This window comes from Gopherus evgoodei, chromosome 2, assembly GCF_007399415.2.
Source record: "Gopherus evgoodei ecotype Sinaloan lineage chromosome 2, rGopEvg1_v1.p, whole genome shotgun sequence".
Classification (NCBI taxonomy): Eukaryota; Metazoa; Chordata; order Testudines; family Testudinidae; genus Gopherus; species Gopherus evgoodei.
Genome location: NC_044323.1, coordinates 206,798,491 through 206,808,493, shown reverse-complemented (window position 1 = coordinate 206,808,493; position 10,003 = coordinate 206,798,491).

Below are 10,003 nucleotides of genomic sequence, written 5' to 3'. Positions count from 1 at the left end.
GTTTAGCCAAGCCGATAGGGTGACCAGATAGCAAGTATGAAAAATCGGGACAGGGGTAGGAGGTAATAGGACCCTTTGAAAGAAAAAGCCCCAAATATTGGGCTGTCCCTATAAAATCAGGACATCTGGTCACCCTACAAGCTGATGTAGGAAACATTTCACCCAGTCACACAACTAAGTCCTCTATAATACTTATAACTTTACTCCAAGCTCCTCACAAGTTACATAAGGAGGCAAAGACTCCAAAAGTTAGCCTAGGAGCTATGAATATTTTCAGTCAATCTACTGCACAAATTCTACATGAGGCAGCACCTATGTTTCCCCTAGTGGCCATCCATTACCATTTTTTGGATCTTCACATAAAACAAAAAGCTAAAAACACATACCAGATTTTACCGGAATAGATATTAAGTCCTTCATTTCTTGTTTTCTTCATCTCTACATATTAATGGAGCATTCAGAGAACGTGTCATTTAATATTTCTCAGTTATCTGTACAAAGTGTGTGTGTGTGTGGGGGGGAAAGCATATGTTTTTAAAGGCTATTGATTACAATGGAGCAGAAAAATATAGCCATTCCAGATTTTATTAAAGGTCCATCACTTTTTGTTGGTGGAAAATAGTATGAATGCCAGCATCTAATTATGGCCCTAGATTTTTAAATTCAAGTTTTCAAAATCAATAATAATTGGTAATATGGCTTGTCAAAGCTTAGACCAGCTCTGGATATATTTGTTAAAACAAACTATTTGAATGGCTCCGACTGCTCGGTCTAGCCACCCATGACCCAGCCATGACAATGCATCTAGGAACAAGGAATGTAGGCCATACTTACAGGATGGGGCAAACTCTACTCTGGGAAGTAGTGGTTCTGAAAAAGATTTGGGGGTTGTCATGGATAATCAGCTGAACATGAACTCCCAGTGCTATGCTGTAGCCAAAATGTCTAATGCAATGGTTCTCAAACTTCTTATAGGTGACCCCTTTCACATAGCAAGCCTCTGAGTACAACCCCCCCTTATAAATTAAAACCACATTTTTTTATATTAAACACTATTATAAATGCTGAAGGCAAAGCAGGGTTTGGGGGTGGATGCTGACAGCTCGCCACCCCCACATAATAACCTCACGACCCCCTAAGGAGTCACGACTCCCAGTTTGAGAACTCCTGGTCTAATGAGATCCTTGGATGCATGCACAAGGGAATCTCAAATAGGAGTTGAGAGGTTATTTTATCTCTGTATACAGCACAGGCACAACTGCTGCTGGAATACATTGTCCAGTTCTGGTGTCAACAATTAAAGAAGGATGTTGTTAAATTGGAGAGAGTTCAGAAAAGAGCCACAAGACCAATTAAAAGATTAGAAAACATACCTGAAAGTGATAGACTCAAGGCTCAATCTGTTTAGCTTAATAAAGAGAAGGCTAAGGGGTGACTGCAATATATAAATACTTACATAGGGAACTAATATTTGATAATGGGCTCTTCAGTCTAGAAGGGAAAGATATAACATGATCCAATAGCTGGAAAATGAGTCTAGACAAACTGAGACTGGAAATGAGGCATACATTTTTAACACCGAGGGTAATTAAACTTCAAACAATTTTCCAAGGGCTGTGGTGGATTCTCCACCACTGACAATTTTTAAATGAAGATTGGATGTTTTTCTAAAAGATAAACTCTAGGAATTATTTTGGGGAAGTTCTATGGCCTATGCTGTACAGGAAGTCAGACTAGATGATTACAATGGTCCCTTTTGTTCTATCCTCACATAGGCTAGCATGAAAGGCCATGATATGGATGGACCAGGGAAAGAGCCATGAGATTAACATTTAAAGCTTGTACTGGGGCTGTGACAACTATTTCAGACATTCCTTGTCCCAGGTTGGAGGAAGGATTTCACCTCTCCAACTCTGCCTCAATCCAACTGCACAGAGCAAGATTAATCAAGCTTTAAGGACAGGGAAAGGGTGGGTGGTGAAGAAATTTCATTCAGTATCTCGTATGCATGTGTTAAAAACCTTTAAACCCATCATTTTCTTAATGTATGACTGTCGTATTACATTTAAACTAAATACAAAATTGGAAAATTCAATTTAAAGCATGACTACAGAGTTAAGGCACCAGATCTGGCCCAATTCTGATCTCATTTACACCAGTGTAAATGTGAAACAATTCCCTTACATTAATGCAGTGTTTCCCAAACTTGGGACATCCCTTGTTTAGGGAAAGCCCCTGGTGGGCCTGACCAGTTTGTTTACCTGCCGTGTCTGCAGGTCTGGCCGATCACAGCTCCCACTGGCTGTGGTTCGCTGCTCCAGGCCAATGGGAGCTGCTGGAAGCGGCATGGGCCGAGGGACGTACTGGCTGCCGCTTCTAGCAGCTCCCATTGGCCTGGAGCGGTGAACCCAGGCCAGTGGGAGCTGCGATCGGCCGGACTTGCGGACACAGCAGGTAAACAAACCAGCCCGGCCCACCAGGGACTTTCCTTAAACAAGTGGCATCCCAAGTTTGGGAAACACTGGATTAATACAAGGGTAAAGTGTGCTCCTACATTCTAACATCTGCACAGAGGATTCAGCAAAATCCCCTTCACAGAGTTTCCTCTTGGTCCATTCATTAAAAGGCACAATTAGTGCCCCCACCAAAGCAAGTAGAGCTGCAGCACACAGCTCCTTTGAGCTCCAGGGATCTGTTGGGAGTATGGAGTTATCTGCATCTCTGGACCTCTTGTGGCTCTTCCCAACCTCCCTGGAAGAGTATCTCCAATGGAGCCAGCCTGCCAGGGCTTGCTTGTAGGAAGAGAGCTAAGGCATTCTCCAGCATCCAGGCAGCTATTATGTTTGTGCTTGGATTGGCAGGGGAAGGGGGTGGGACACACAATATGTATGTCTGTTTCCCTTCTTGCTGCAGCTTGGCCTACTCGGTCCTCTTCTCCAGCCCACCTCCTCTTTACCTGTGATCCCTGCATGCATGGAAATCCCTCCATGATCACAGGGAAGGTGTGGAATGCTGCCATGTTGGCTGATGATCTCCCCCACCTTCTGCATAAGTGTTCTATACACAAGGTCCGTTTTGCATATGGATCTGCAAGACATGATGTGGCCAGAAGTACAGATGTGACTGAGATCAGAATATGGCGCACTCCCTCACACACCAACAGCATTGATAAAGGGCCCCTATTCATTTCATGTATTTGCACACTTTTTTAAAAAGTGCAGTGAAGGAGCCACCTCTTGGAATCAATTTTTTAAGCAGAACTCCCCACTGAAATCAATGAGGAGTTGTGCTTAAAAATCAATAGCCTATTTTAAAAAGGCTGTTTAGAGTAGGACATTTTCTAATTTTTTGTTTTTTTTATTTAATCCTACTTGATCTGACATGTTACAATTGGATGATGAATGTTCCATATGTGTACAGAAATGTGAACATAATGTTAGTATTGGATTTGAAAAAGAAAAAAGATATTAAAAACAAATATGATGGCTTGATATAATCCAAGATTATTATTCCTTCAGGTCTGGATATGGGAGCTGCTGATGCTACTGGCTCAGGAAACTAGTTCTTTCTGATACAATAAGCAAAATATTCATGTCTGGAAACAAACCAATTAAAGTTATGGTTTTATTGCTCAGAATAAACACCAGTCAGAAAAAACAGTCTCAAATTTACAAGGGAACAGTATTTAATAACTGCAAAAGAAGAAAAAATATAGTGTTAATGACATTTCTCAGCAGATGAAACAGACATTTGTTTGTATGCAGCCAGGTACAATTGTGAAGATGTCTAGTATTTCATTAAAAAAACAAGGAGTACTTGTGGCACCTTAGAGACTAACAAATTTATTTGGGCAAAAGCTTTCATGGGCTAAAGCCCACTTCAACAGATGCATGCTACAATACAGAGATACCAAAAAGAAGGAAATATATATTAAAGATCATTTCCAATCCATCTACACAGTAACTATACTGATTTTAGACTTCAATGGTTAAATATTAATATTCTTAAAAGGATTTTTCCATGATGCACAGTATTTATAATACCAAACCTCTTATGAAAGAAACCTCCATCATCTCACACAGAAAAAGTAGAAATAATAATTTGAAACTTTTAAAATCATTGTAACATTATGCATGATCAAATATTTCTGGGCCAGCTCCTCCCATATGTAAAGCTCTGATTGTGAAAGCTTAAACATGGCATGCAAGTGTTATATGCCAAACTGAGGGGAAATGTGTGGGTAATTTCCCTTCCCACTAAAGCTCATAAGAGCCCCATTTGTGGTTTTACAATTCTGGGGAGGCATAATGGAGGCTGAAACCAAAGGCTCGCCACTCTCCACAAAATCATCTCTCTCCGATAGTCTGGTTTACATCATAGAACGTCCTATGATGCCAACTTTTTGCTTAGTGGAGATCTAGAAAGGGGGCAGAGGGGTTCATTTAAGCAATAGTGAGTAATCTACCCAACTAGTATTTACCAGCGAGCAATTAATGGGCATGTAGTAAACTCTGGGATGCACACTACTTTAGCTGTTCTACATCTTATTTTTCTGTTGTTATAGGTCTCAGACTGCAGGTGGAATTGGTATCATTGTGGTTAAAGCACTAAACTTGAGCTCAAGACATTTATGTTTCATTCTCAGTTCCACCACTGACTTCCTGCATGACCTTGGGCAAGTTACTGTGCTGGAGTTTCCCATCTGTAAAATGGGGATAATAATGCTACTTTACTGTTTCACAGAAGTGTTGAAAGAGAAATCCATTAATGTTTGTGAAGGGCTCAAATACCAGGGTGAGAAGAGTCACCGTAAAGTCTTAGCATATAAACCAAGTGCTATAATTGCCCTGGGAAGGCATGTGACTGAAAGGATGGTTGGGGAATTGAACCCTGACAGGATTTTTGCCTTAAGGAATGGTCTATAATGGAAAATGTATGAAAGCTGTCGTATGTCTGTTCCTTTTCAAAAATTCTGTTGGCATTTTAAAAGTTCAGTAGTCCTTGTTCTGCTCTTCCAAGCTGCTGTGCAAATGCTGTCAGCTCTGCCCCAAGCTCTTATCTGCTGTCCAGTACTCATTTGATTTCTAATGACAATAGTGCTACTCACAGCATAAGACCCATTAATTTATTGATTTTTTTCCCCAGCAAATAATTACAAAGAAATCAAAATTCCATTCCTTCCTCTGCATTTATTTAGTTTTGGTCTCATATTTTTTCAGGGCCTGGTATTTTATTATATATTGTATATATGAAATGTTTTAAGATTTTAAAGTGTAAATTATTGTCCTTGTCTACACGAAAGTTCAACCACTTTAGCTATACTAGTACATTTAAAGTGGGACAACCTACCCTTGTATGGCTGCAGTTCTACTAGTATAAAAGTGCCTATACCGGGTGCAGCTTGTTCCTATATGGAAAGGGGGGAAAGCTATACTGGTATAAGTCACCTTTATACCAATTATCAGAGGGGTAGCTGTGTTAGTCTGGATCTGTAAAAGCAGCAGGGTCTGCATGCATCCGACGAAGTGGGTATTCCCTTACGAAAGCTCATGCTCCAATACATTTGTTAGTCATTAAGGTGCCACAGGTCTCTCTGCTGCTTTATACCAATGTATCTATGTACACGCTAGGGGTTGAACTAGTATAACTATTTTGATTAAACAAATTACACCTGTAACTGAAATAGTTACAATAGTACAAAAACTGCATGCAGATCAGACCTTAGTCCTTCATTCTTCCCATCAAGATAAAATTTTAAATTCTTAAAAATCAGAGAAACTTGCCTGAGCTAAGATGAACTGATTTAAACTCTAACCAGAAATGAGTTCTAATCCAGATTAATCTATCTAGCCTCTGGAGACTAGTTTTATAGTTCCTTGGCTCCATCTAAATTTGGATTGGACAACCTTTCCATGTCTTTTTGTAATCATTGTAACTCCTCTGCTACATTCCTAGTGACAGATGGTGCTCTGTGAGGATAAAAAAGCAGTAGCATGCAAAGCCCCCTTCTTCAAAACAGTACTGATAGCTTCTTCTAGTTAAAAAAAAAAACACAAACAAAAAAACCTCACAACAGGGACATAAAGACAATTCTACTTCTGAGGTAAGAGTGTGTGTTCTGTTTTGTAGTATAAGGAAGGATGAAACCACATCTGCAGTGCACCCTCTCCAGATGCTTTCTCCTTCTGGCTTTACCTGGGCGTTTGATGCTACTGATTTTAACATGAGTGGGATACCTTACTATGTTACTCCTTTAACTGCTTTGCCTATGGGGCTGGCTCACCTGCAGTGTTGGATTGTTCCATCACATATTAAACCACACATGTGGTCTTGACAGCTGTTTGCTGTTATCTTGCCATTGGCGGCTCCATCCCTGACAATATTCAGCACTGGAGAAAATCAAAATTCAGAATCCTGTCATAATTATTTGTTAAACACTTTCACTAAAATATCATAAGTTTGAAAGATTTCATCCACTGTATAACCTGGATACAAAACAGCAATTTTTTTTTTCCAAGTTCCATTAACTTCCTTTGTTCACCTCAGCCTAGCCTGTCTACCAGGACTATCACCATACTCTCCAAGAATGCTGACTCTAGACTGTTCCCTTCTCTGTCAGCTATCTCATTATTATATTCAGTGTTGTTGTAGCTGTGTTGGGCATTTTGCTGCCCCAAGCACGGCAGGCAGCGGACCAGCGGACCCTCCGCAGGCAAGCCACCGAAGACAGCCTGCCTGCCACCCTTGCTGTGCTGGCAGAGCGCCCCCCACATCTTGCCACCCCAAGCACGCGCTTGGCGTGCTGGGGCCTGGAGCCGCCCCTGTTTGGAAGTTCTCAGAGCATCACAGTTAAATACAAGGTTGAACAGATAGTTTAGCATGTGTGCTAACTTCTTATGCTAAACTATCTGTTTGGCCTTGTATTTCGCTGTGACACTCTGAGTACATTTCCCAGACATGAAGAAGAGCTCTGTGTATCTCGAAGGCTTGTCTCTCTCACCAACAAAAGTTGGTCCAATGAAAGAAATTACGTCACCCTCGTCTCTCTAATTATCTCATGATTCATTTTCAACTTCTCTTCTGAATATTATATGGTTTAAATGTGGGATTGGGAATCTGGAAACCTGGGACAAAATTCTTATATCTCTTCTCACTAATTTTGGGTGCCTTTTAGATAACTTCAGCACCTCTGAAAAGTAATCTTCACATCCTCATGTTGACTCCATATGAAAAATGAGACTTCCATTGTGCTGGCTTCCAGTGCTCAGTCTACATATAAATCAAAGCAGACAAGTGAATCTACATTCCTTTGTCAGGCAAAACTTGTTTGTCCACTCTGCCTGGGACACAGATTTTAACACATCTTTTCAGTACATATACACAACTCCTTAAATATCATCAATATGCACATCTCACAAGGATTATGAGGATCAGGGTGACATGTTATTAGATACATCTCACTTGCCTCTCGCTGGATAAATACTATGAAAACAATATGCTGGCTGTAGTGAGTTTGTCAGGCCTGTCAGAGAACAGTGGACACTTTACCAGTTGGCACTGAGGGTTTCTTAGGGCCACAGAGGGGCCGGGGGCAAAGGATGTGATCTAGGAACTAGGAGTGCTTTCTAAGGAGCAGAGACTTTCTCCAGAGGTTCTATTTTGTTCTGGGTTCCACACCTAAAGTTTCTGCACCTTGTGTTGCATCAACTGGTGGGATGATGCCAGAATGGACTAATGGTGGTGGCAGTGCAGAGACGGACTTTGCAGTGAGACCTGACCTGACCCAACTAGCAGCAATTCATAGCTAAATTGTGCACTGCCCTAAAAGAGAGCAGCAGCATTGAGCTAAATTTGCAGCACCAGACCAGTGTAAGCTGAGTTTGTATCACATCACTGAACCATGTAGCCCCTACATCAGCCTGGCACCTGGCACAGCAGTTCTCTCTGTACTGGAGTAGAGCCAACCTTGATGCTTCTCTACCACTGAGTTTAATAGGACTTATAAGTTGGGTTTTAGGTGGGTGGCATTTGTGGCGAACTAAGAATCTGGATGCTATTAAGCCAGACAATTTGGAACCATGTGTTGACCAGACTCCTTATGCTTGGCTTTAGGTTGCTCATTTTCTTATATGTAACTATATAGAGAATTTTCTCATGTTTCTCTTGATTGTCTTTTCCTTTCCCCTAAATACTTGTGGTTCCAAGTACTGAGTGTTTGTGAGTGGGGAAGAACCATCTAAAAACGTGACTGGGGAGGTTCATTTTAATTTCCCAGAGCATGACATAGAAGTGTGCCACGGGATGTGAGTGGTTGTTTTATTGATTTTTAGAAAAGAACCACTAGACAGATTGAACCCAACCCTTGCTGTTGTGAGTGGTTGTTTTATTGATTTTTAGAAAAGAACTACTAGACAGATTGAACCCAACCCTCGCTGTTGCCATTGGTACCTGACAGAAGGGTTATACTTCTATTCCTGATTAGATCACATGCACATAGAATGAAGGAAAGCTATGGAAGCTGCATTAGAGCTAGCTGACTGTGCTCTGATATCTTCAGAAGGCGGAACACCTTTTAAGTCCTAATAATTGTACATACATACTCTGTCCACTTGGCAAGCCTTTGAGCTGGGACAGGCTGACCCCTAGTTTTGCCCCCATAGACTTTTTGTGGTGAATATACAAATTATGAGATGAATCAGCTAAGCTGCAATAGGTTCTCAGAGGGCAGCAGAAGGAAATAGGCTAAGGGTGAATCCTCTGTTGCTCTTGTCTTTCTCAGGAAGGATGCAGGTTACCATGATAAGAGATGGTCCATTGCACTTGGCTAGAAGTTGTCAAGGACTGGATCACAGAGGCAGAGCATCTGGGGCAGGGGATGGGGTGCCCTAGGAAGAGTGGGCTGGTTGCAGACTACTGGCAAAGTGCTCTTTGGGACCTAACAGCTGCTAGAAGGGGAAGTTTATATAGTATTTGCCTGGCACATGATGAGACATCTGGGAAGCAACTAGGGACTGTTTCAAGATAAAGTTTGGCAAACACAACACTACAGAGACCCCATAAGGGCACTACAGTTATCATGGCTTGATGACTGACATCTCTGGATGTGAATGAGGCTTGAGGACAGAATTGCCTGATCAAGTTGGAACAAGGAATTTGGAATGAGGCTACAGGACCACCTTATCTTTATAAAACACAATGTAGGGAGGACTGGCCACCAGGAATGCTGTCTTCACAAGGAGAGGAATGAAGATCAATATGACAGAAACCACCAGTAGCTTTGGGAAAACCAGTTTAAAATGGTGGAGATGCTTCATGCACCAGAGACAATACATAAACAAACTCTTTCATAAACTTGATTGCAGTGGGGTAAGTTTCAACTGCATCAGCCTGACAGAACTTTGAAACAGTTTTGAGTGCTCCAAGATAAAAGTGATGGAGGATCATCTCAGGTCTGTTTTCTTTCCAATTGCCTAGTTGGAGAATTTCTACCACTTTGCTGAGTAGGGTTTAGTGTTCAATGACTGTGCACTGCAAGCTTAATGCCATCCCATTAGGAATGACATCCTTCCATCATCACCTTTAAAAAACTACATTCTCCACCACAACAATATTCTGCAGCAAACAGCCACAACTGCTAGTATTGGAAGGGAAGGAGCTTGGTAAGTGGATAGACTGGACCAGAGTTAAGGTTGCAGTGAGCATGGGAAGTGGTGTACAATTGTTGTGAGAAGGTTAAGTAAAGTGTAGGTACTTTAAACAACTTTGGTTGTTTTTGTGGGTTTGTGCCTCATATGTTGTGTGTAGCAATCCTAATTGATTCACAACCATAGGTTTAGTGTATTAATTGAATTAAGAACTATGATGGCACAATTAAGGACTTCTTCAGGGGGCTGGGAACACTGACCGGAGAAGATGAAGACAGGAAATGAGAGCTCAGAAGCCACACTGAGCACCCTGGTTAAAAAAAAAAAAACCTTTACAAAACAAAAAATAAAAAAATAAA